General features: G+C 39.4%; 1 protein-coding gene across 4 annotated transcripts in view; it reads right to left on the bottom strand.

Annotated features, from left to right (window-relative positions):
* CMIP (c-Maf inducing protein) overlaps window positions 1-22613 on the bottom strand; it is a 270937-nt gene that overhangs the window by 182577 nt on the left and 65747 nt on the right. The gene's annotated exons all lie outside the window — the stretch shown is intronic.

The raw sequence follows: 22613 nt of genomic DNA on the forward strand, positions 1-22613 counted from the left end.
CTAATCTGTAAAATAAAGGGCTTGAACTAGATAGATGTCTTCTGAGGTCCCTTCCAGCTCTAGATCTATAATCCTAATCTCCCTCTAATTCTTCTCTTATAGAGGCTTAAAATTTCCAGTTCCTTCAATCAGTCCTCAAATGGCACAAATTCACCTTCAACATCATGGTCTCCCTTGTAGGGACACTCTACAGTTTACTAATGTCTTTCCTAAAGCACGTTGCCCAGAAGATGATAGTATATTTCACATGTAATTTGACCTATGTAGAATATAGCAGAATTATCACCTCCCTAGTCCTCTGAATGCAGCCTAAAGCACAACTAACAGTATTTACCTCCCAGTGTTGCTGTAATGATTAAATGAGATAATATTTATAAATCACTTAGCACAGTGCGTGGCACAAAGTTGGCATCATGAATGCTTATTTCCTTCCTTCCTACTTCCCTAAATCCTACCTATCCTCTAAGGTATAACTCAAGTGCTACCTCCTTCACCGTGCCTTCCCCAGTCTCAGCAGCCCACGATAGTTTCTCCCTTCTCCAGCATTTGTAATTGGCCATCATCTTTAATTAGTTACTATCTGGTATCATTCTCTGTTCTAGAACTACAGGATCTTAGGCTAGATCTAAAACTGGGAAAGACCTCAGAAGCCATCTAGTCCAGCTCCCTCAATTTATAAATGAGAAAACTGAGGCCCAGGGAAGGTAAGTGGTCTGCCCAAGGTCCCATACAGGAGAGATGGAAACCCAAACTGTGATCTTTCCACTTGTTTCCAATAGTATCTCTCTCTTCTTCATTCATTTGTGTTGACATTGTTTTTCCCAACAAGGAATAGGGATTAATAAATGACTTAATAAAAGGATTTGTTGGAACAGCTAGGTGGTGCAGTAGATAGAGCTCTGGCCTTGGAGTCAAGAGGACCTGAGTTCAAATCCAGCCTCAGACACTTGACACTTATTAGCCATATGACCCTGGGCAAGTCACTTAACCCTGACTGCCTCACCAAAAAAAGGGGGGGCGTAGGGGAATAAGGATTTGTTCTACAAAACTTGGACTCAGTTACAAAGCCACACCCAAGGACCTAGAAGGTCACATGTGGCCTGTAGGCCGCAGGTTCCCCACCCCTGAAGACACTTACTAGTAATGTGACCATTGGCAAGTCATTTAAATTCTCTTAACCTCTATTTTCTCATTTATAAAATGGAGATAAAAATATCTGTAGCACTTACCTCACAGTGTTGTTGTGAGGATGACATGAGATCATGTACACAAAGCAATTTCCAAAGCACAGAGACAGAAACCCAGTAGGTACTTCACAAAAATTTAATAATGAGTCTTAATAATGAAATACCTTTGCCTTATGCTGCAAGCTCAGAAATTCAGTTCTTCATTTCAGAAAGACAGAGATGGGACAAGAGGGGGGAGGCGGGAATATAAACATTAACCACTAAGTGCAACTATTTATGGAAAGTGAGAGAAGACCATTCAAAATTCACAATTAAAACAAACACAACTTGCTCCAGTTGCAGAACTCTCTCTAAACAACAAAATGCAGGTACCAGCAGCTTGTTTGTCTGTATGTTCTGCCTCATGGTGCTTTTTGTCTGGTCATATTTATGGTAGCTCCTGATGAGAAAACAGAAATTTCTGAGGAATTCCAACAAAGACTAGGGAGAGTTATTAAGTGACTTTGGTCATCCTCCAAATGTGATCAAAGAACCGGCTATTATGCTTTTGTAACAAGCAGGTCTCTGCTCATGTAATTTTCATTGTAATTAATGTTTATCTGATTCTAAAGATATTTTTACAGGAAAATTAATCTTTAAATCAAGCAATTATGGTTGTTTTATAGGCAACTGAGGACAGCCAATTGTGCCAGAACCCCAGTAACACACTTTGTTTTCAGTCCATGCTATGGTACTGCCTAGTGGAAAGAACATTTGCACTTAGAGACAGATGACCTAGGTTTGCCTCCCTGGCTCTATACTTAGTTGCTATGTGATGCTGAGTAAAGCTATGACTTATTTTCCCCATCTGTAAAATGAAGATAATAATATTCATCCTGGCTATATTATTGGACTACTATAATATTCAAATGAGATGATAAATGCAAAAGCACTAAGAAAACTCAAAAGCACTGTGTACCCAAGAGCACTATTTTTATTAGCATCATAATTATTAGGCAGGATCACTTTACACTCAGACTTCAGTAACTAAGCTCCCTTGGAGGAGGAGACCTAAGGCAGACTTAGACTCACTTCTGCTCCTTTCTGCTCTATGGGCAAATACTACTCTAATGAACTTCCCCAATATAGTAATTCTGTACCTCCATCAATGAAGAATATCTTAGAATCACGATTCATATCTGCAAGTAACCTAAGGTAATCTAGTCTAATTCCTTCATTGTACATATGAGGAATCAGAGGCCCAGAGCAGTTAAGTGACTTGCCCAAAGGCACACTGGCGACAGGCATCACACAGTGACTGAGACAGGGCTAGAACCCAGGTTCTCTGATTCCAAATTCAGTGGTCTTTCCATTATACCACACTCCCTTGGTTAGGATGGATCCCCACAATACACAAACACTCTTCTGTCTCTATCATTTACATTAAGAAATTAATGGTATATTACAATAGCCAATTTTGCAGGAGAGGGGAAAGTAGGGGGCTCAGAGAGTAAGGCAGGAGAAGACAAAGTAATAAGGGCCTAAAGGGAGAAAAGGACAAATTGTGTTATCTTCACAGTTTTGTCCTATCCACCCTCACCTGAGCAAAGACCAAATTAAGCTTTGTGTCAAAAGCCAGCTCTGCAGGAACATGGCCCACTGGATTGCTGGATGACGCAAGCAAATGTCTAGCTTCACATAGTTTATAAATGTTTGCTTAACAGGGCTGACTTCATTATAAAAGAGCTTCATGCTTAGCAGGTTCATTAATTGAGGTATCACTACAGTACTAAATTAGGATGTGTCTACCAGACATTTGCAACTCAATTGTATTTTTAAGATTAAAACATAAACCGGAGAAGGGGGGGTGGTTCTATTATATCGGGCTAGGGCTGGAGTTTTTTGGCATGGAATTACACGAAACAGACCATCAAGAAAATAGTCAGCATGACCTTGTTTCTATGGACAGAAGGTTTCGTTTATTTCTACAAGTCCAGATACCTGGAAGCCTGCCTGACCAGCAGCCTGGATTTGAGAACGCTGACAATGAGTCAGTCCAGTGATTTATCTGTGTTGTGCTAAATGCTTAAGATCGGCAAGAGAGGTTATTAGGGAAATTTTTCAAAATGAGTGATGATCCACAATTGCATCAACATTTATATAATACACACAAAAACCTATCCAACACATATCTTCTATCTCTCCCCTTCCAGTGCAGTCTTCACACTACTGGTATTCTCTCTCTCTTCAAATTATGCATGAAATTATTTGTTTACAAGTTGTTTCCCTTCAGTAAAATGTAAGCTTCTAGAAGGAAGAGGTTTTGTTTTTATATGCATAGTACCTATGATGGTGCCTGGCACAGAGGAGGTGCTTAGAAATGCATACTGAATTGGACTGGAAGGCTACCAAACTACTAAACCTTAGATAAAGTCCTGTCACTCTGCTCAAAGCCCTTACATAGCTTCCTAATGCCTAACAAGAAAGTTTAAATTCATCTACTTTACAGTAAAGGCCTTCCACAATCTAATGATATCTTAACATTTCCAGCCTTCACGTATACTCCAAGCTGAACTACTCAACAGTATTCAAAACATATTCAGCACTCTCCTATTTTAGTGACTTCTGCCCTCTGGAGTATCAACTTATCAACTCAGCCCTCACCACAAACTCTTTTTAATTGCCAACTACCCTCAAAGTCTAACTTCAATGCCATCTCCTCTGAAAGACTTTGGCTCCTTCCACTTTTTCCTTCTTTAGGATTTTTTTGACATTTTATTTACATTTCTTTTACACACCTGATATATGCTGTTTTGTATTATAATTATGCATGAATGTGTCATATCCTTATAGGAGATCAGAGTGGGGCCTATGTTTTATTAAACCCTGTATTACTCCCAGCTTCTACCACAGTACTCTGCACACAATAGGTGCTTTAACACAGTTGCTGTTAATATTTTCCACTTACAAATATCTTTTCCCACAATCTAATTATGAGGTTGTGGTAAATCAAACAACTATAATACAGAATAGGAATTGGTTTTGGAGAAAGATTACTGGTGCAATGTGCTCAACTGTGTAGGACATAAGTAGGCAAGCAAACTTATAGTCAATTTCTAAATACAAAGAGCCACCAGGTGATACAACAAACTCTAACCAACTAGTAATTTGGAACGAGAATGTGCTTTACTTTGGCAATAAGCTGATTTCTGGCTAGGATGAATTCAGCCAGTCTGGAAAAACACCATGACAACAGACTCAGCTGCTTGAAGTTAGTTGATTTGGAAAAGAGCTTAATGAATTTAATAACTCATGAACACAAATCTCCACCTCATGGGTCAGAGAGGCCTATATCAACAACGGAGGGCCTGCTCTGTATGCTCACTTCATTTTTTCCACAATGAATGTGTTGAGACACCTAGGTCCATCACAAAAATGTCCTCTGAATGTTATAATCACTTGAGTTTCTTTGGTCTTCTTTGCCAATTTTTGAATATGAAGGTGGAGGAGAGGGTAAAGGTGACCATGGTGAAGTGTGGAAAGAAGACAGAAGAGCTAGGTGTGTGTATTACAAGTAATATTCAAAGATAGGTGGGCTGACTTATATTTAAAGTTCAGACTAAACCAAAACACAAGAAGCTCCCACTCACCTTGAAGTGTGAATAGATAGATTCATTTACTCGCTCAATCAGGAAAGAGGGAACCAAAGGTGTGCTCACACCTCAAATGGGCATTTGTTAACAATAACCCGTCTTAAAAGTAATGCTAGACACTGTTCCAATCTTGATTCTAATGCTAACATTTTATGAATAAACAAAATAAGCATTCATTAAGCACTTAACATGTGTAAAACACTGTGCTAAGTGCCAAAGGTACAAACAGGAGAAAGCAAGACAGTATCTCCTCTAAAGCAACTCTAATTCCAATGGTGAAAACAACACACCTAGAAGGTTTTAGCTGTGAGTCAGATGGAAAGGCCCGGTGGTCATTAGGGTACAAAAGAGATAGTTATTCAATTGTATATATGTATATGCACAATAGTTAAAGTGGTATAATTTAGTACTTTATCTGCTGGAAACCATTTTGGAATTGACTGTTCAGATATTCTCCAACACTAATTTTTAACCTAACATAAATGAAAGAATTAGCCTGGAGTTGCTAGAGGATTGTCATTTATTATTCCTCTTAATTTTTTTTTGGGGGGGGAATGGTAGAATGTGATGAAGCAGTGTGGTATAGTAGAAAGCATTCTGGATTCATGTCAGAGGATCTAGGTATTAATCTTAGTTCTGTGACTATATGACCTTAGTCAAATCACTCAACCTCTTCAGGCATCATTTTCCTCATATATAAAATGAAAGAGTTGGATTAGATATCTTTTGAGAGCCTTTCTAGCTCTGAATCTTATGTTCCTAAGACTAGAGAGGAAAAGTGATATCAAATTGTTAAAAGCCTTGAACGACAAGGTAAAGAATTTAAGCTTCACTCATTAGGCAACAGAAGGCCACTGAATATTTTTTAGCAAAAGGATGACAAGACTAAATCTATGCATAAGGGAGATTAGTCTAGAAACAGTTTGAAGGATGGATTGAAGGAAACAGAGAATAGCAATGGTATTCAATACCAATAGCAATAGTAAATTAATGTTACTGCAGTGATAGTCTTTGGCAGGCGGAAAAGAAGTTCTGTACCAGGATGACAGTAGTGATGAGAGGAATGGGCAGATGGAAAAGATGTTGAAGAAACAGAATTGGTAGGAATTGGCAACAGTTTGGATACAAGAGATGAGGTAAAGGGAAAAGTCAAAGATAAAACCAAGATTTTGAACAGGGATAGTTGGATGAATGGCAGTGTGCCAGTCAGGAGGAGGAACAGATTTGGAGGGAAAGATAATGAATTTGGTCTCGGGCATATTATGTTTGAGATACTGATGAGACATCCCCTTGGAGATGTCCTACAGGAGATGCACATCTGGAGCTCAGGGATCCTACGCTGGTTGTACAGCCACCACTGTGTGTGTGTGTCTCACAGTATCCTCCTGGAGCACTGAAGCAGCCTCTGCACACCCACTGTGACATTCTCCTGTGCCACAAAAGGCTTGAGAGAGAATGTGGGAGGGAGGCGGAGAAGACTTCTCTCTGCACTGGGGAGAACGGAGCGCAATAATGAAACAGCCTATTGTGAGTACGAGGGAAAAGATTTAAATGAACTGTCAAGGAACATCAACACTGAAGGGTTGAGTGACTCACCTAAAGTCAGACCGGTAGCATTGATCCCACAGAACATGAATACTCCCACCGAACAAAACTGTTTTACTTTTGAAAAGTATAGGTTGCAGTGATACTCGCTAAACATCCCACCTTAGTCTTCAACAGCAGGATTGTGGATCACAGCAAGGAGGGACAAGCATCACAAAATCCATCCAGGTCCCTAAGGGAACCCAACTCCTTTGGGTTTTCCCAGAAGAAGGAAACTATTAATATTACATTGGCCTCCAATGATTTAACATAATTTTTAGAATAGATTTAATGAACTCAGCAGAAAACTGTACCACAGAAGCTGAAATTCCCCAGGGAAAAAAGTTGGAATTGAGAGACAGCCAATATGGCCAAGCTTCATCCAACAAAAAGGAATGTGTCCTAAGCCTTGAAATTGGTCAGAATGTTTTGGGTTATCTTCCTCCTGTTGCCATAACCATAACCAAAAATTCTGCCCTCCTCTGTAATTAAAGACAATGTCTCGATCCTTTGTTGGTAGGATGGATAGTGTACCCTGAGCCACCACAACAGTACAGCCAAATCTACACTGATCCATCTCATCTCACATCCTTGTAACCAGCAGCACACGTTTCCAAAATGGCAGGTTGAAATTAGGGGTGGCATTTGTGAAGAGACACCAAAATGAGCTGACCCACACTGGGCTTTACCCTCTAACCTTTGGCTCATTACCACTGAGCCAAAGGAAATCAAGGAAAGCATCCTCACTGCCATAAAGATGTGACCCAGTATAAATCACTTGAATTGTTTCAGTTACTTCAAACCAGAAGAACTGGCTAAAAATCAGTGAATTTCTATCAATTTCACATGCTCCTTTTCTGAGACAACTGTAACCATACCACCTATCTAGGAAATAGAAAGGACAATAGAAGTGGAATCAGTTTAGAGATCTGTCCCAATCTGAACTTCACTAAGTGCTGTGTAAGGAATGACACATATTGTCAGGGTCATCAACAACTCAACTTAGACGATTTTAACAGACTTATGAAAGTAAGTGGGAATAGATTTTTTTCCTTTCTTTTTTTAAAAATCTCATTCAGTCTTCTTGCATATTCTTCTATTCTTTTCACCCTGGTTAATGCTACAGTTGCTGGGAATGGGTGAACATTTGTTCTGATTCGTGTGTGATGTGTATTTATTTGTATATGTCTTTATATGCATACATTATTGGGAGGGGAAGCGCAGCTAGATTCACAGGGCAAAGAGTCACAGAATTTGCTCCAGAAAATTTTGAGCAAGTCTGCACTCCAGATCTGTTCTTTAGTCTGTAGAAGGGTACTGAAGCATTGCCAAGCATTGAGCTACATGGCTGCAAAGGAATAAAGAAGAAAAACCCAAAATCTCAGAGTTGTAAGAAACCTCTAGTCCAACCCATACCTAACCAGAATCCTCTCTACCACACTCTTGACAATTAATGGTCCAGCCTTTACTTGAAGATCCACTTTCTGATAGCTTTTCTTCCATCAAGATTAAATTTTCCTCTTGCAACTTCTACCAATGCTTTTAATTTTGTCATCTGGGGCCAAGTACAACGAGTCTAACCCCAACTCCATGTGACAGCCCTTCAAATACTTGAAGACAATTATCATGCCCCACTTAAGCCTTCTGTTCTCCATGCTAAACAGTCCCAGTTCCTTCAACAGATCCTCATGTGGCATAATCTCAAAGTCCCTTGACATCCTACTCACTATGGGCTCCAGTTTGTCAATATCCTAAGACATAACACCCACAACAGAATGCAGTAATCCCCTGTGATCTCACAAGAGCAGCGTACAGTAGAGCTCTACCTTCCCATGTTTGGAATACACTATTTTTCAGCACCTAAATACCAGCATCTCCCTTTTCATCCCATTATTACAATCTTCTCTGCCTCCTTCTAAGACTGTGATTACATCCAAGTGGAGCTCCTCCTCTCTGTGCATTACTGCTTTGTTACCTTGCCCTGTCCTATCCTGCACAGCCTGAAACAGGTCTCTCATACTGGTTGGAGGGAGCCATTTGGAGGGGTCAAATCAACAAGCATTTACTGATTACCTACTATGTGTCAGGCACTATGGTTTAAGTGCTGGGGATAAAAACAAAAGCAAAACAAAACAGATAAATCAATCCCTAATCTCCTTCTTAAGACAGCAGAATGGAAATAGGTTAAAAGCAAAGTTATGATACAGAAGCAAAAAGTAAATGAATTAGGGTAATAACAGTTGAGTCTTTCTTTACCGGAGCCAGACTAGAGCAGGGTATAATCCAATGGGGTAATGCAGCTTGTACCCCAGACATACACCCCTGATTATCCTCCAGAGAAGCCTTGAAACACCAGTGAAAACAAGCTGTAGCTGGCTCTACTCTCCCTCCCCATGTCCCCACATCAAGAATGGGCACTCATGGGGACAGGAGGAGTAGAAGCTGTCAAATTGTGTGTGTATGTGTACGTACAAACAAGTTCTTGGAGTGATACAAAGCTCCACCCACACCATATGCCCTCAATTCCAGGGACATGTAAAGTATCCTTAGCCACTTTTCTGTCTGGGTAAATAGCCAGGCTCAATGCAAATATCTTATCAAGAAGTTACGGACCGCAGCAGTCACCAAGTCCTGTTGATTTTTCCTTTGCAAAGCCTTTCAAATCCATTCCTTCCTTTCCTTTCCTACTAGTTCAAGACCTTGTTATTTCACATGATTATAATACATAGCTCCAAACTGACTTCCCTGCCACTTGCCTCAATCCAGTCTAACGCATAATGTCAGTCATAACAAAAACCCAATTTTAATGGCATCACTCCTTTACTCCAATACCTTCAACGGCTCTCCTTTCCAGTAAGTTCCAAACTCTGTCATTTAAGGCCCTCCACAATATAATCATACCTCCCATTACTACCCTATAGGAACAATCTGCCCAGCTGTTTTACTCACTATCCCACAAACGATCTTTCAGGCCTCCATGATTTGTTCTGTTCTTCTGTCTAGAATACCTTACAACTTCTCATATCTACCTACTCAGGTAACTTTTAAGATCCAGTGCAAACCCTACATTCCTATGAAGCCTTTCCCAGGTAAGAATACTCTCACTCTCTTGAACTCCTGTAGGGCTTATGGTCTGTATCAGTCATATGACTCATCTATCATATATAGTCCCTTGTAATAAAGAGATCTGTGGACATGTCTCACACTGTTATTTTCTGAGATCAAGGAAAAGTTTTTATATGTAGCACAGGGTCTGGAGTCACAGACTCTCCAAGTTGGAAGGGACCTTAAAAGTTATCTAGTCCAACCCATACCCAAATGGGAATGAATCCCTTCTATGGTATCCCTGAAAAGTAGACATCTTGCCTCTGCTTAAAGAACCCAATGACAGAAAATTAATTTCCCCTTGAGTAAGCCAGTTTTACATAGCTTTCATTGTTAGGAAGTTTTTTCTTCCATCAAGCTGAATGAAATCTACCTCCTTGTACCTTCTGCCCATTGGTCCTAGTTCTACTCTTTGAGACCAAGCAGAATAAATCTAAAATACTTGAAGAGAGATATAACACTTCTGCCTCTCCCCCACCAAAGTCTTCTTTTTTTCAGGTTAAATAGCTCCACTAGCTTCTTCCATGGCATAGTAACTTACGCTCTCACCATCCTGATCACCTTCCCTCCTCTGGACATGTCCCTTCCTCCTTTTCAGTTTCCTCATGTAAACAGATTGTCTTCCTCCATTTGAATGTGGATTCCTTGAGGGCAAAGACATGTCTTTCCTTCTGTGCTTAGTACAGCAGGTACACTGGACAGAGCAATGGACTTGGAGTCAGGAAGACCAGGGTTCAAATTTCACCTCAGACACCTACTAGCTGTGTGGGACCCTGGGTAGGTCATTTGAGCTCTGCCTCATTTTCCTTATCAGTAAAATAAGAATAATAGTGGCACCTACCTAACACAGTTTTCTTGAGGATCAAATGAGATAATATTTGTGAAGTGCCTGGTACATAGAAGGCACTTAATAAATGTTTCCTTCCTTCCTTAACACAGTGCCTAATGAATGTTTGTTGACTTGACTTGGCTCTAGGTGAGTCTGACCAGGGCAGAATATAGCAAAAGTAATAAGTTTACATTTACATATTAGTTTGCATACATTATTATATCACTTGAGTCTACAACAACTCTGGGAGATGGATCCTAAAGGAATTGTTAGCACTATTTTACAGAGGAGGAAACTGAGACTCAGAAAGAATAAGTGACTCATCTGTGTTCACACAATTACCAAGTATAACAGCTGGTATTATAACCAAGGTCTTCCTGACTTGAAGTCCAGTACTCTGTTCATGATAACACACTGAATATTGCCCACACTATCATACTTTGTTCTGAACACTGGCACAGAGGCTGTAAATAGGCGGTCCCTAAATATTTACAGATTGATGAATTGATTTATTATGGAATTCTATGTTCAATTTAACATCTACTCAATATTCAATGGCTGGAGATCCAGATGACATAGATCCCCTGCTTCTCCTCCTCCTTTCTGCAGATCATGAGCTTCTAACCTATCAGAGACCAGAAAGAGAACAGTAAATAAAATTCTTAAGTAGTCAATTACAGAAACTATTTAACAGAGAAATCTGAAACCATGAGATAGAAGGAAGTTTGGAGACTCTGGATACTCAATTATCTATGGATTTCAATATTCTTTACATGATACATCAGCACAGAAAAGCAAGGGTTATTTGTTTATAAGCCATAACACAAAAATACTATGTAATTCCAAGCATTTGTTCTAGTGATCAGATATATGACCATAATGAACTTCTCATTGTTAGATACAGAAAACCATAGACATAAGGGGAATCTGAATTAGTGACTGCTACATAAAGTGGTATTGGTACCCTGGAAGCAAAAAAAAAATCCTGGGTATAGAGCTTCATTCTGATGATTATAATGCTCCATGCCCATGGGCAAATCACAACATCGCTAAAGTTGTTTTCTCGGCTATAAAATAAGGATAATAATGTTTGTACTATCTTATTATGGCTATTAAGAAAACTCTTGGTAAATTGTATGGTCTTGAATAAATGTCAAATATTATTTTTGTATTTGCATGGCATTTTATATTTAAAAAATTAAACACAATTCGACAGAATGTTTTTTGATGCATTTTTTTGTGGCAGACAGGGAACCACAAGCAGTGAATTTAGAGTTTATGAACTTAAAAAGAATCCAGGAGGTACATGCACATGTGCAGGAAGACTAAAGTTACAGCAAGTGATGCATCCAAACTATCGATGGAAGAACTGTTCTCAAAGAAAAATTCTGTTATCATCTTATGACTCAACATGTTTCGATACTTCGACTGAATTATAAGACATTTGCAGTGTGTGGATGTGTATTCAGACAGAGCATGTTCTAATTCACCCCACAATCTAAGTAAAATGTCTCCACTGATCATCAGAAGTGCTGTCATGAAATTCATAAAATCTCAAAACAAAATTAATTTTCATTCGCTTTTTTAAAAAAATCAATTGAATTCAAAGAATATTTTTGGGGAAGAGAAGGCTGGTGTCACAAATCATGATGAAAGGATGTTACAACTCCAAAAAGTTTGGGAATCATTCTTTTGAGAAAAGTCAAGAAATCATTTCTTTCATTAAACAGGTAAAAAAGTAGTTGCCCAACATGTCTTAGATGTTTCTAATAAGACAGGAAATGAGGAAATGTTCTATTAGATAGATATAGAAGATTTTCCTTCCTATACAAAGTTGCCTCAACTCACCATCCATAGGATATGCTTCCTATCACTCATCTCCCCCAGGAGAAGTGGTAAAATTTGAACTTCCAAGATTAATTAAGCCTAGATTAATTAAGGCTTAATTTTGAAGTTTATTCTACCCCTTCTCCGCTTCCTTCCTCTCCCCTAGTTATAAAATAAAAAGAATATGAGAAAATTTTCATTCTGCTACACTCCTCTATACTATAAATTCATCTTCACATTGAGAAATACAATTGGCAAGATTTCAAGAGGATCCAAAATTAAAACAATAATAACAACAACACAGGATCATGGATCATAGATTTAGAGCCAGAAGGGATCTCAGAGATTATCTAGCTTGGCTCGCTCAGCAGCACAGATGGAGACACGGAAGCCTCAGGCACACTGACCCAAGGTTACACAGGCAGTATCAGCAAAGCTAAAAATTAAACCCAGATCCTCTGACTCCAAACCAGCTAGCTGGCTTTCCAATGTGCCACTCACTGCCTGCTCCACATGCACATTGACTGCCTCTCTCCATCTCCTTAGTCCTGGCCACTTTAAATTCAAGACCACTTACAGAAAAGGGTGGAGAGGAAAAGCTTTTAAAACAGCTTCCCTTTCCTAAAGAAAAGACAATGACACCAAAACTAAGGACATTTTGCATTTTTGAACTGAATTAAGTATTGAGTAATTTTTTTTAAAGTAGGTGCCTCTACTGCCAAATTCTATAGTCTTCTACAATAAGGGCAAGTACAAAAAAACCTTTTCCAGAGAGGACAAAAAGAAGGAGACTCTCTGGAATAGAACACAAAAGTTAGGCCTTTCCTCATCTATAAAATGAGGGGGTTGACCTAGACAGCCTTGAAGGTCTCTTACAGTTCTCAATCCATGGTGTTGTAAATGAAAAGGGCAGCAGGCATGATACAGCAGACAAAGTTTGGAGATTTAATACCAGACGAACCATGACATCCCAAATGTAGCCCTGACATTTAGGCTCTGACAAAACTACCTCTGGGGTCTGGGGTTGGAGCATGGTGTAGCAGACAGAACACTGACTCTGGAGTCCAAAGGCTTGGGCTCTGGTACTTACTATCCAAGTGAGGTGGCTCAAGTCACTTAATTTCTCTTAGCCTTGGTTTCCTCAACTCTAAAAAGATGAAGTTGAACTAGATGATTTTTAACATACCTTCCAGCTCTAGATATTACGAATCTATGACCTGGCACAGAACTGCACAAGTTAGAGGGTAGACTAGGTGATAGCTGAGGTTCCTTTCTTCTTTAAGACTTAAATTCTAAGAACTGATGATGTAATCCACGATCTAGGTCCGCATATCAGAGGATAGAATGTAGCTTTTAAAATAAATATTGCTTTCTTAATCCTGTAACATATTCTGAATCAAATTCTGCTCAATGACTTCTATCTTTTTAGGATTACCTGGTAAAGTGGGTACAAGAAACCCTGCAATGCTAGCAAACCTCTAAGTAGGCTCATGGACTTTGATTTAGTTCCATTTTGCAGAAAGACAGTGGCAGGCTTCTGCTGTTCTGTTTACCCAGGAGGTGAGTAAAGGCTCTGTTGTCTCTATGTCACTGCAAACCATTGCCATGGAAACCACACCCTGCATGGCTGCCATGGTATCAATGCAGTACCACTCCCTGTGCAGGTAAGTAGCTGTCCAAAGGCCACAGTTGGTAGGTTTGTTTTCAGGCAAACCAGAAAAATGAGCTAAAAGCCTCATGGACAATATTCATATTAGGCTTCAACACTCACCAAGCATTTCCAAGAATAAAAATTCTTCCCAAACCTGTTCCTGGAAGATAGGAATTCCCAAGGCAGAATTCTCTGAGAGGATAACGCAGGAATTTTAAGTGACACAGGTAACCTGATGACCATGATCTCTAGGAAGCCACAGGGAGGACAGGACTGCTTTAGGATAATGTATTATTAGTGAAAAGGGTCTGAAAGAGTTCACATACCCTCACTTTGTGGATAGGAACCCAGAGCTCAGAACTTGCTTATTAGTAAGTACAGAAACTGTACAAATGCTCAATGCAATGTAATTCTGCCAACTTGCTGTTCTTTACTAAGAATCATGTAGCCACAGAATTATTTCCAATGGCCCTCTGATTCCCTGTTCAGGGTGACATTGGTCACCATGATTCACCCATGATGAGCATGGGATGATCCTGGGGCTCCCGTCCCAGTCTGTGCACAGTGGTTCCTTTGGCTAAGTACACCCATCAATCCAGTCTGGCCTCCCCTCTTAGTGATGCCCATAATTCTCCTTGGTTTTCCCCAACTTGGTAATTTCAGGCCCCACCCAACTTAGTCCCAGGTCAGAAAGACAAGTCAGACAAGCATTTCAGTAAGACAAGCACCACTGAATGCTTTAGGTATTCATAAATGCTCCTAATTTTTTTTATTAGCATCTTGGGAACAGAAGCATAGTAAATTCTCAAATGGTGATAATTCAGACCCCCATGAGGACTGAGGGATGGGGTTGAGGGGAAAGAAGCATGGGTACACTCCTGCACTCACTCTTTGATAGGAGGTCTGTGCTACATTCTCAAATAAGGGTATTTCCTATTATTACTATTCCTCCTAAACCCTTTAAGGCAAATTTATGGGGACACACATTTAAGAATTGTATATAATAATATATGTCAGAAGAGATAAGGGATAGAGTGGAGAAAACACTGGACCTTGAAGAGGCCTGGGTTCCAGTCCTGACTGCCTGATTTGTCTTAAGCAGGGGTGAGGAACCCGAGGCCTTAAGGCCACATGGGGCCCTCTAGGTACTTCAGTGAGGCCCTTTGACTGAATCCAAACTCCCCGGGCCTTAAGTGAATGATTTTGGCTCTATGGTCCTTTTTTCTCACATGAAAAGGCAGAGTGAGTTCAAGGTATCGAACTCAATGATATCTAAGGTCTGTTCCAGCTCTAATAGTCTATAAAGTCATGGAAGGTTTGTAATCTGCCCATATTGGAAAGAGTACCCATCCTGAGGATATTACAAACTCATCAGGCAGGTAGAAGACAGACATATGGATAGAAATGTCTTTCCTATAAAGTTCAGATGCCAGGTTATATACTCCTTAAGGCTTTCCCTGAGAAGACAGGCAGCTAGTTTGCTTATCTTCTTCTCCCATCACTCTTTAGTAAAGGGCACTGCTGTTCAATATTGTACATTTCCCTCTTAAAGATAAGATCATTGTTTGTGTTAATTTCCCTAACCCTGCTCTCTCTGCTCCTGCAATGTCAACATGTCTATAGGTTACTCAGACAAGGAGGCAAACAATTCCTCACATCAAAATAAGGAAAGATGTCTAGTTTTAAAATGTGTTGTAGCTGCTATCCAGTCTCCACAGAAAGAAATGATGAAGTCTGAATGCAGATCAAAGAATATTTTTTTCATGTTTTTTTTTCCTCCCAGTTTTTCTGGGGGGAGAGGGATTCTGTATTTTCTTTCACAATATGACTAATATGGAAATATGTTTTACATGACTGCACATGTAACCTATATCAAATTTCTTACCATCTCAGGGAAGGAGGAGGGGAAGAGGAAGTTGGAACTCAAATTTTTTTAAATGAATGTTTAAAATTATTTTTATACACAATTGGGAAAAAAATAAAAAATTTTAAATGTATTATAGCCAAACCAAAGGATATATCTAAAACATACTTAACCTTAAAACCAAAGGGGAAATATGTCTCCATAATTAGCAAGTATTAAGCTGGGGGGTGGGCCCTAGTCACAGGCCCATCCTTCTGTCTAACCAGATGTTTTCACATAACAGATGTAAGTCATTTGCTTTAGATGTTTCATAAGTACTCTGGTTCATTCATTCATCTTACTAGAAAAGGCCAGAACAATATGAAGGGGATCCACTGTTGTAGAAGACAACAATAAGCAGCAGAAAATATCCAAGGGGGTAAACCTTGGTTCATATCCTGACTCATAACACTCTGAGGTAGTCACCTCACTTTTCTAAATTTGTTTCCTAATCTATGAAGTGGGAAAATAATACTTTGGCTGCCTACCACACAGAATTTGAGAAAGTGTTTTGTAAACCTTGTATCTTAAAGGAAAGCTATTGTTTTTCTTGTTATTGTTACTACTGCTATTTAAATCCTAGGTTTAAATCCTAACTCCCCTATCTGCTACCTGTGAGACCTTAGGCAAATCACTCCCCCTTCTGGAGGCTGATCAGTTTCCTACTCTCTAAAATGGTAGACGAACTAGATGATTGCAAAGCTCTTTTCCAGTTCTTCATAATCTATGATCCTAAAATTCAATGCATACTCAGAACAGGTGTGCTCAGCCCAAGAAGCAGCTAGCTGTTCAAAGGGCTCAGGTAACCCTGGGACAGCACTGGTGGTCCTGGGACAACTCTGGCAACCTCCCAGCAGCAACTACTTCAACTAGCAGAAGCAAAGAGGGCAGTAGGTGTTTGTGAACTAGCAGTTGGCCTGGATTGTTGCATGACACACCAGAGACTGTTTAGTGGGGCACAGAGTAAGGGAGGAGCCAATATAAGCCTGAGATGTAGTTGAAGGACTATGATATGCACAAGCTGGGAGTAATTCTTTGACATTTGGTGCTCCTCAAACTTTATTAGAAGAATGTGTTTGATTCTGACCACCACACACTTGTGAATGAATGAAACACTGGAGAGAATCCAGAAAAGTGACCAAAATTATTAAAGGCATGGAAAATGGTGCTATAGATAGGATAAAGGAATGGAGATTGTTTAATACAGAAAAGATTGACTTCAATTTTATGAAGAAAAAAAAATAAGGAACAGGCTTAGAACTGGGTTCTGGTCCCAGCTCTATCATATCACAACCCATATGACCATAGGCAAGTCCTCTGGACCTATGGACCTCTGGACCTCTTGACAAATCTTATTATTAATAATAATAATACTTGTACTCTTTGTTTCATAAATCTTAAAGCTGCCTTGAATTGGTATAGCTATTCTGGAAAACAGTTTGGAACTATGCTTTCCTGATCTGTCCTCTCCAATCATTAAATTGTAACATATCCTTTGACCCAGCAATATCATTAATAGGCCTATACTCCAAAGAGATCAAAGAAAGAGGAAAGGGACTTATATGTACAAAAATATTTACAGTACCTCTTCACATAGTATAAAAGAACTTGAAACAACGGGAATGCCCATAAAGTGGGGAATGACTGAATAAATTATGCTATATGAATTTAATGGAATACTACTGTGCTATAAGAAATGATAAAAGGGATGGTTTCAGAGAAATCTGGGAAGTCTTGTACGAACTGATGCAGATGAAATCAGAAGGACCAAAAGAACAATTTATACAATAACTACATCATAAAGACAACTATGAAAGACTTAAAAATCTTGATCAATGCAATGATCAATCATGATTCTAGGGAGCTAAAAATGAAACAAGCTAACCACTTCTTGAGAAAAGTGATAGATTCAACATATAGAATAAGTCATTTATTTTTGGACACATGGACAATGTGGAAATCTGTTTTGCTTGACTATAAATATTTGTTACAAGGGTATTGCTTGTCTTTTTTATTTCAATGTTGTGGTGAGAGGGAGATAAAAGCTTATTCACTGAAAAATTAAATTAGATTTTAAAATAAATATACTATTAGGCTCTGTAGAAATGAGTGAATAATATTATGTCCATGGGAAAATCCCTGCCCATCACATAATGAACCCCTAAAATGAGTGGAAGATGGAGCCTCCATCCCTAAATATCCACCTCAGGAAAGCAGACATTTCAGATGCACTTGATCCAAAGTAGGCACGAGGCCAGTAATCTTGTGGTCCCTTCCAATCCTAGGATCCTATGACAAAGGACACATGATTCCCAAACAAAATAAGTCTACTACTATAAAAGACTCTGGCCAACTATTCCTTGAACTACTAAGTAGCTGAATCAGTATTTTACACTTTGTGACAACAGTCAAATGCTGCACTCTCACTACAGATCAGATGTGTCTCCTTTTGGATCTGGGCTTTTGCTAGCCATACCTTATGTTGCATTTTGTAAGTTTTGGAGCAAGACTGACATCATTCGAGGAAAAGGGTCAGGAAATCATCAAATTCTTTCTAGATGAGTAATCATAGAATATAAATCAAGACAACTTTAAGATACCACATTAAAACTAGTGGGATGGCAAAAAAACAGTACTCATACACACAAAGATAAAAATCAATATTGGCAGGGCAAAAGGAAAACAGGCACTCTAAATAAATCGCGCTGGTACAAACACTCTGAGGAAAGTATACACTTAAAGTCTCAAAACTGATCATACCTTTGTACCCAACTTCCACTAGTAAGGCAGATAGGTGGTAAGGTAGACAGAGTGCTAGACCTCGAGTCAAGAAGACTCATTTTCCTGAGTTCAAATCCAGCCTCAGATACTTTCTAGCTATGTGACCCTGGGCAAGTCACTTAATCCTGTTTGCCTCAGTTTCCTCACCTGTAAAATGAGCTGGAGAAGGAAATATCAAACCACTCCTGTATTTTTGCCAAGAAAAACCCAAAGGGGTCACAAAGAGCTAGACGTGACTCAACAACAACATTCCAGTAGGAGGGCTTCATTCTAAAAACATCATTCAAAGAAAAAAAGGAACCTAGCTACATTTGAAAAAACATTCATAGCTGTCTATTTGCAGTAGCAAAAAGTGTGGAAAAAACCTATGTACACTGTATACAGAAGATGGCTGAAAATGTTATATTAACATAATGGAATATATATATTATATATAATACATATATATGTATAATGGTTCAGACCTGTGATTACATCAGTGTAGGGAAGTGAGGAAGAGGAAATTACACACACACACACACACACACACACACACACACACACACACACACACAGAATTTCCTGTGAATTACAGATAAATCACCAGTCCTTAACTTACAATTTAAAGAGTTGCCTGGACACACGAAAGGTTAAATAATCTGGCAATGGTCACATAGCTAGTGGTGAGTCAGAGCCAGAACTTGAACCCAAGTCTTCCTAACTCTAAGGCTTTCTATCTATAACACCACTTTCTCCATTTTATGGAGGGGCCCAGGCCAAACTTTCCTGCATTCTCCTCAAGGTGCTATTGCTGACTTATTCTGCAATTCAAGACCAGGCCCCCTCTACAGCTGGCTCTTCGTGAATACTTTCCTAAATGACTGGGGCCTCCACACGCAGAAAGGGTCCACTCACCAAGGAATATCCCTTTGCAAACCCACTCCCCTTCCCCTTCTCTCCTGGAGTCTCTACTTCGTGAGAGGGCTAAAAGCTGGCCTGCCTTCATACTTCTCCTCCATCCTCATTTCAGCTCCTTTTTTTGGTTCTTTCCCTCATTAGAATGTAAACTCTCGGAATGTAAGAGGCTTTCTTTATGTTTGTATTTGTATTCCCAGGGCTTAGCAAAAAGTGCCTATCATATAATCAGATTCCTTCTCTCTCTTCCCTCCCCTCCCCTTCTACCCTTTCTTCCCCTCCTTCCTTGCTGCTTCTCAATGGAATATTATGGCATCATAAAAAAAATAAAAATGAAGTATACAAGAATATGCAGAAAAATCTATGCGTAGTGAAACAACATAAAATCAGCAGAACCAAAACTAACATATACAATGACTACAAGTATATATTAAAAAGAAAACAAAGCCAAGGGTGGCAAAATTTCAGACACTTAGAAAATGACACTAAGTAATGACATTTTTTGTTTCTTCTATGTCAATCCATTTGGTTCTATTTTGTTAATTACTAAGGGTTTGTGTACAATTTCATTTCTTATTTTATTTACTTATTAGATTATCTTTAATGTTATTAAATGTATAATAAAAAACTTTTTAAATTCTTCCTAGTTATGGATCATTTTACACTGAACAAACCTAGGAGAATTTGCATCAAGAAGCCCTGGTCACAATTGACAGCTGTGCTCATTACAAGGGAATAACCCAGCATATTCTGGTCACCGGTTTGACAGAAATTCCCTTCCACACAAGATGTCTAGTCCAGGCTCAGTTTTTTCTTTACTGAATTCTAGGCTCTGGCCTACGTGAGAGGAGTGTGTCCTGGTATTATTTACTCCCAGAGGCTCTTCCAGGCTCTGTTTGGATTCCCTCTAAGGCATGTAATGATGGAGAAGGCGGGGATGAGCAAACACTGTTTGAATCAATGCCCTTGTCTTGTTGCTCAGGTAGAAGGGCTTAGGCAGAAATGCCCCACAACTTCAGGCAGCTTTAAGGTAATTGCTTTAAAATTAAATAGATGGGATTTAGAATTGAGGTTTTTAAAAGGAGTACAAGAGTATTTGCTCTGGGGGCTGAGCTGGGATAAGGGGCAGGTTTGGTTCCTGGAACTGTCTACTCCTGAGGCAAGGCCTCCAGACTCCTTGCTGATCACCACTCCCTCTCTGCCCTGGCCCTTTCCTGTCCTAAACTTGTAGACTCTCTGAGACTCAATTTAGGATCACAGGATCAGATCAGTGATTTAAAGCTTGAAGAGTCTTAAAGAGTCAGTTAGTCTAACCTCATAATTTTACTATTCTGTAAAATGGCAGCTTTGGGCAATTGTAATAAAAATTGCCTCCCCCTACTCTCTTTGCCTTTACAGAGGATAAGGTAGGGGTGTTCTCTGACAGTGATCAAAAGCAACTTGGCAGCTTTCCATTCTATGACAGAACAGACAAATTCAAAGAGCACACTGCCCTTCAGTATATGACAGAGACAATTTGCTGACCATGTTAAAAGCCTTCCTGAATACTGGGCCCTCTGCTCCCCCGAAAGCCCTATTCGCCACTACACCACCCCAATCAATACTAGTGAATCCCAGAGTAATATGAAGGGAGTGGAGAGAAGTGTTTAGCTCAAATAACTAACTGGTTGGTCATGTGCCTCCCAGGCTTGGCCCAAACAGGTTCTGTTGGCCAATGCAGCCGAAAACATTTCCTCTGTAAAAATGGGCAAAATGTTTGCTGGCTTGCCAAGCTATTCGTGGGTTCCCTATGTGATCAAAGAAAGGTATAATGGCCAAGTGGCCAGAATACTAAATTTAGGATCAGGAAGACATGGATTCAAATCCTGACTCTGAAATTTATTAGGTGTATGACCATAGGCAAGTCAATTAACTTCTGGGTCTTGGTTTCCTCTTTTTACAATAGGAATAATACTTCTGGTATCTACCTTAGAGGGTTGTTGTAAGACCCAAATGAGGTATTCTAGTAAGGTACTTTACAAACTTTAAAAACACTTTAGAAATGTCAGTTACCATTAGAATAAATTAGAGATGGAAAGGAAATCAGAAGTCATCTGGCCCAACCATTCCATTTACAGATGAGGAATTACAGCCAAAAAGGGAAATGACTAGGTTATGGTCACATAGGAAGTAAATGGCAGGGCCAGAATTACAACCCTTGTCCTCTGACTCCAAATCAAGTATGCTTCCTACTGTACCATACTGCCTATAGCATAATAAGTATATCAGTGTTTAAGAAGAAAAAGAAAAGCATTTCAGCTCAAATCTGAGGAGGCTGCAAATACGAAAATGGTTCTGTTGTGTGGACATTTCCTATGCTTCATCATGAGTTGTCTCAGTTCTATATCCTCTAGCAAACTACCAGAAATTCTCCATAATCATTACTATTGCAAATACTATTACACCTATTGGTAACTGTGCACAAGAGACTTAAAACTTCACACTTCCATTTTCCGTAAAGGAATACCCATACCCATTACTCACTTCTGCTGGAGTCCATAACTGTATAAAAGCTCAAGTCAGGAAACCAAGAGCAGAGATTTCTAATCCACAGCTGAATTTCATCCCATGCTTCAGAGGATTCAGGAAAACCAGCCACTTTCCTTGCTTTCCTTACCCTTTGGAACACTGAGCATACCAAATGAATGTGGTAAACCACTCTGGGGTTCAGAATGATACTGGGAATCATTTTGCTGGATCATACCTTTCCTTCAGCAATCCTAAACTGATACAGAGACCCAGGGAATGATGTTCGTGCTCTCATCACAGATGGAACTTAAGCCTTGTGTCACCCAAGGCCTTACATATTTTATGAATATGCTGTAAAAAGTACTCAAAAAGTCTACTGATGGTGTCCCAGACTCCATTTGTTTAAAAAAAAATCAAAATTCTCTCTGATTATCAGCATGTCTTGGTAACCACAAAGACCCTTGAGATCATTCTTGCTATTTATTCCTCATAGCCATTTTGACATAAACATTGACATCATCCTTCTTCCCCCATACCTCATGTGACAAGACTGAAGCACAGAAAGGGTACTGATTTTTGCCAAGGCTAAACCACAGGTACACCCTTTAGCCCAGGAAAGAATTGACAATTCCTTAATCCCTAGTTTGTTACTGGTATACTTACTTTAAGAAAGGGAAATATATACATATGTTGCTAGTTTTATCTGCATTTT

The sequence above is a fragment of the Phascolarctos cinereus genome, unplaced genomic scaffold (genome assembly GCF_003287225.1).
Source record: "Phascolarctos cinereus isolate Bilbo 61053 unplaced genomic scaffold, phaCin_HiC Scaffold_2;HRSCAF=192, whole genome shotgun sequence".
NCBI classification, from domain to species: Eukaryota; Metazoa; Chordata; class Mammalia; order Diprotodontia; family Phascolarctidae; genus Phascolarctos; species Phascolarctos cinereus.